The following is a 6,064-nucleotide window of genomic DNA, read 5'->3' as shown; positions in this document are numbered from 1 at the left end:
TTGTTGTGAATGATGGAGCTGAGCTGATGCTAGCTGACTGTAGGGCCCGAGAGATGAAGAGATGAGACCTGTTGCCAGGTTTGGAGAGAAATACGTAACGAGGTCGATGAAATATTTTTTACATTTAGACCTATAGGCTATTTATTTTCTTAAATTGTTTGTAAATGGGATTTTTACCCTCAAATAGGTCAGGAACAACTGTTTGGGAACCCGAACCAGTGCTTTAAAGTTTAAAAAGCTGTAGCCTATGCTCTAAAGTTTAAACAACCATACACATTGGCTTTTTGAAAAACTATTTTCTTAAAAGTAAGAAAAGTTGTTTTATGTGGGTGAATCACGTGAATGGGGGGGGGGGTCATTACTGCGCTTGTCATTACTTTTAATACTTTTTATTAACATTAATGACACAAGGCATTACAATTCACCCTTTGTTAGCCTTCTGGTTGGTCCCTGACTGACCAACCAGCAGGCTCTATCTGCCTTGTCCCGCCATGGTTCCGCCTTTTTTATGTTGAATTTGCTAAAACATAATTTTTGGAGAAATAAAAACATGCTGAGTCACTGAGCAGCTCCATTTCACTGAAACCAAGTTTGAAATGAGAATTCAATACACAGAATAACAATACTAAGCAACTGAATTACAATGGTAGTGGATGGAGTGTCCCACAGAATGTCCCACCAAGACATAGCAACCAATGGGTGTGAAGAGGGGCGGGACAACGGGCGGGACTTGACAAAGGGTGAATTAGCCTACAAGGTCTGAAAATTAGAAACACCACGAGAAAGCCATTCGGCTTGTTTCAACAGGGGCCCTTCTAGGTTGAACCAATCAACCAACCATGCACTGGTTAACATTTAGGAAACAAGCCACAATGAGCACATTAGAAACATGCAACCAGCTGCAGCTGCAACTACCAATATTTTACAAGCAACTTTACAGGAGAAAGAAAGCCCAAGAGGTCGCTTATAATAAGCTGACATGGCAACACTGAGGAGATGACGTCTCGTCATGTTCACCAGCTGATGGGCGCATCCGGTCACCGATTTACTTCGCACATCTACAAACAAAACAGGCACAGCTGCTTATGATCTACAAAACATTCCCATGAAGATTTACTGCATGCTGAAATAGTTCATTTGCTTTTTATATGATTAATCTTCATATTTTTTCATTCTTTATGGGAGAATTCAAGAACATCCCTCAAAATGAGGCCTTACATTAAAAAATATATAGTGGGATACAATTAATAAAATATTAGCGCGAATTAATTAACTATTCGTATCCCAACCACAAACTAGTTTAATTGAGCATGATATTTTAAACTTGATTTACACTGACCTCTTGTGGTGGCATTGAGGTATTACAGTCTTTACGTTGCAGTTCAATAACAATACAGTTTGAATGATTGATTGAAGAATTTATTAGAAGTTTGCAAAAGAAAAAAGTAGGCTACAGTTTCATGACAGTACAAATCACTGGTGCAAGGTCAACTAAAGGGAAATCCTAGAAAGCCGAGGCTTATTTCCACAGGAACCACACGTTAAGTAGGCCTATCTCATATAAGACAGACGGATAGAACATAGTAGTAGCCTACTTTATCTAGGATAATATCAATTTCAAAAGCAGAAAAAGCATAACATCAAAGCATGGCGGCTTGGGATTTAGAATCAGGGGGTCATCATGACATGACAAACTAAATTGTCGAGGGCGAGGCAGGCACTATTGCAAAAACAGCCATTCAAGCTCACAACGCCTTGCAACGTTTTTTTTCAGGCCAAGGAAGGACCCCTTAACTGAGAGAGTGATGAAGCAGGGACCCCCTACATATTGGATTCATAGGCTACTTGGTCTTACTTGGTCTGCATCTTTTATTTGTAGGCTACACAGTCGAATCATATCAGTGTTAACTTAAACTCTGGGAGAGAACAAATTGAACCAAATGGACTGGTAAAGATATGTATTCTGAGATGCTTCACTTAAGAGACCTAGCCTATTGGTTAATAACTGGCCAACCGCTGAGAGCCATAGGAGTGCACAGCAGACAGGATGTACTTTGGACCTGGTTTACTTTTAACCAAACCATAACTCAGTGAAAGTTCCATTCTAGTATCTATTTTTACACTCTCAGTATTACATTAACACTGAGCAATTTCCTTTATGGGGATTGATTGATTGATTGATTGATTGATTGATTGATTGATTGATTGATTGATTACTTTAGGCCTATATCAGTCAGAAATGTAAACTGCAAGTGGATAAAAGACTAACCATAACTATGTATTCAAGGAATCAACATAGCATGACAAAATTACACAATAATACATATATAATCACCAAATACAAAACACTATTATGTACAAGGGAGAAGTGAATGACACCTCCTTTTTTATGATGTGTTTTTGGCTTTTTGCCTTTATTGATAGTGAACAGTAGTCTGACAGGAAATAGAGAGAGAGAGAAGTTGAGTGACACGTAGCAAAGGTCATCAGGATCGGGAGTCGAACCCGCAACAGACACGCTGTCAGGCGCCCGGACCACTCCCCCAGCCGACGGACCAATCACACCTCCTCTTGATGGTATTTTAGGCCAATTTTGATACCTTTAGGAATGGATGGTGTCTGGGCATTCCACATTTTGGTGGCAGAGCAGTATAATGAGAATTTTCCGATGTTTGTTCTAAATGAAGGATAGTGGTATGACGAAGACAATATGCTAACTGCTGCTGTTCTGTAGGTACAACCTTTTCAGAGACATTCTTTTCTTATATAAGGTGGTATATAAGGTGGAGCAGACCCATGCAGAGTAATCTGATTGGTCAAATTCCAACCGTGCGTAACAAGTCCATTACAAACAAATGAATTTCTGAACAGTGAAAAAGGTAGTGATCGTTTAACTATATTATGTTTGTCTTTGTGTGCATCATTCTGAATGTGTGCACACAAACAAATGCATGACTAGGTATATGTCTGATATGATTGTGTGTGTACGTGTGTGTACAGTCTGTGTGTGCAGTGTGTGTGTGGAACTTAAGGAACTTTAACCCGAGTGGTGCCGGTCACTGGGTGGCATAGGAGTTTAAGCCCTTGGTCATGTGGGGATCAGCCACCACTTAATCCTCTGGGGGGGAGAGGAGAGAGAGAGAGAGAGAGAGAGAGAGAGAGAGAGAGAGAGAGAGAGAGAGAGAGAATGTGCATATTATTGGCCAACTGTGCCTGAGCACAACATGCACTTCCAGCCCTCGTAGCCTTAAGTGAAAGTGGCAGCAAGTGTATGTGTTTCCCTTATACCGCCCGGGTTCCCTGCGACGTCCAAACTCTACACCTGGACGACACACATTCCTCGTGGAACTTGAGACCCACAGCCCTGGACTACACGACCTTCCACCTCCCCCTGGAACCTCAGACCCACTCCGGAGGTGTCGGAGCTATTCGGTATAATCTCACACCTTGGAAGACTGCTCTGGACTCAGCGACGTCTCTCTCTCTCCTAAGCTCCCTTTGGACTCCGTTTGGGAATCTTGGCTTCTTTTTCAGTAACTTCTGACCCAGTAAGTGTCGTAGTTTGTTTCTCCCACTTTACAATCCTCCCCCCGGCCCTGCAGCCAAATGGCCCAGTCGGACTGCCAGCCGAGCGCGGACCTGTCGAGCGGCGCCGTGGTCCACCATCCGGTAGGACCATGCGCCACCGAGCTCCCGTCCGAGAGAGGGGGGGAAGAGGGGGAGGAAGGGGGGCGGGGGGAGGAGGAGGAGGAAGAGGAGGCGGAGGTAGAACTCGCGGAGGAGGTGGGGGAGGACGCTTTGATAATGGGCGAGGGGGGAGAGGGGGACGAAGGACAAAGAGAGGGGGAAGCTAGGGAGGCTCCGGGGGGTGGCGAGGAACAGGCGGAGGGGTTGAGGGACGGAGCTGACGGAGGGGACGGAGAGGCAAGACAACAGGAGGAGGGAAGCGAGGGAGAGCTTCAGAGGAAGGACGAACAGGTGGAGGGAAAGAGCAGAGAGGAGGAAGAGAAGTCAAAAGAACTGGGGAGAGACGCCGAGAGTTTGTGTGGTTTAGAGACAGAGTTTGTGGAAGAGACGGACAGGGGGAATGAAGATGACACGGCGAAGGGTGGAGAGACGTGGCCGCCGGAGGTATCGGATGTGGACAAGGGGAGGACAGGCGACACGGGGGATGGAGGTGAAGGTGAGGAGGGAGAGAAGGAACCACAGGTGTTGGAGGAGGAGAGCACAGAATCACTCGTCGATGGCACGGAAACGACGGAGAGCGAACTGACGGAGAGCACAGAATTGCCCGTCAGTGCCACAGAGAAAATGGAGAGCGAACCGCATGCGTTGACAGAGAGCACAGAGGAGTCACCTGTCGATGACCAAGAAAAAATGGAGGCTGTTATTCCCTCCACAAATGAGTCAAAACAAAGTGCAGAGCCTGAAGGAGTCACGGCCACGTCGCCAGTCACAGCCGCAGTGCCCATGACGACAACAGAACAGGTCAAAGTCCAGGACCATTGCCAGCAGTCCTTGGTCGCTGGTGATGATGTCACCGGTGCTGCACCGCAAGAAGCGGCGGCCAACGAACCAATCAGCCAGTCAGTGGATGATGACCAAGTTACAGACAAAGTTACAGATCTCGACAAGGCGAGTGACAATGAAGAGGAGAAAGCGACCGAGGAACCTGTACAAATGACCCCGTCCATTTCTAATGATGTCTCAGTAAGCAATATGAGCCAAGCGACAGAGCAGCCAGAATTGGCCTCTGGGCCCAACATGGTCGAAGAGGCGGAGGCGGGCGGGCGTTTGGACTGTCCAGAAGAGGAGTTGACCGGGCCTTGTGCTATAGAAGAAGGAAGCAGCAGCAGCAACACAACAGATCAGCCACTGACACGCGAGGGAGAGGGAGAGGGAACAGGAGAGGGAGGGGACGGAGAGAAGGTGGAGGAGGAGCAAGTGCCACAAATTGAGGATAATGCTGTCACTGGGACAGACGAGGCGGAGGAGTTAGAGGAGGAAGAGGTGGAGGAGGGTGTAGAGAACATAAGTGAGGGCGATAATGCGGCTATGAAAGCCACGCATGAGGAGGAGCAGGGAGATGTGAGAGGGGGAGATGGCGTAGAAACAGAGAGGGAGCCTGTGGCCGAGGCTTGTGTGCCTCCCAGTTCAGATGACCTTACTTTGGACTCGCATCAGCACGATGGAGATCTGGAGGTGATGGAAGCCATCGAGATGCTGGAGGAGGAGGGAGAGATCGAACCGGAGCCGTCAGGAGAACTAATCACCTCTGAGGAGACCCAGTCAACAGCGGACGAGGGATGTGACTTGCAAGAGGCGCTGCCCCTCCACGAATCACAGTCAGACGAAAGTCCTGAAGCGACCGAACGGGCGTCGGAAAAAGACGCTACGGAGGAGGATGTGAGCAGAGGTGGAGTAGTGGAGGACGAGGGGATGGCAGAAGAGCCCGTGACTGTTTTGGACGATGAGTTTGAGGTGTCGCAGGAGGGCGGGAGTCCCGAGCCGGAGATACCGAGGGCAGCTGAACCCAATGCCGCAACAGCAGTTGACGCTCAAGAGGACGAAGACAAGGCGAAGGATGGACCTGGAGACGACGAGACGGCTGAACAACAGGACGACAAACAAAGGGGAGAGGACGAGACGGCCGAAGGGCAGGACGACAAACAAAGCGGGGAGGGCAAAGACGAGGCGAGCGGGATCAACGGGCGGGTGAAGGAACTTAGGGACGCCATGGAGAACGGGGTCGCAGGGCCGGAGCCGCCATCCTCAAACGGGAGCGAGGGAGGAGGGCCAGCGACGAAGCCGGAGCGAGTGACGTCCGTGCGGAGACAAGACACCGACTGGATCAAGAAGGACAAGGAGGAGGAAGAGGAGGAGGAGGAGAAGGAGGAGGTTGAGCAGACGAGAGACTGGAGGAGAGACCTGCAGGCCGCAAAGAAAGAGGCGCCGTCGACGGAGGAGAAGAAGAGCCCGGCGCCGAAGGAGGACTGGATGACGGAGCTGAAGTCGCTGATGAAGGACCAGTCGCTGATGAAGCGGCGGGACGAGCCGCCGGGCG

The sequence above is a fragment of the Nannobrachium achirus genome, assembly GCF_963921795.1.
Source record: "Nannobrachium achirus genome assembly, chromosome: 24".
In the NCBI taxonomy this organism is placed as follows: Eukaryota; Metazoa; Chordata; class Actinopteri; order Myctophiformes; family Myctophidae; genus Nannobrachium; species Nannobrachium achirus.
The sequence above is the reverse complement of the archived record's forward strand: the minus strand, read 5'-3'. Positions refer to the sequence as shown.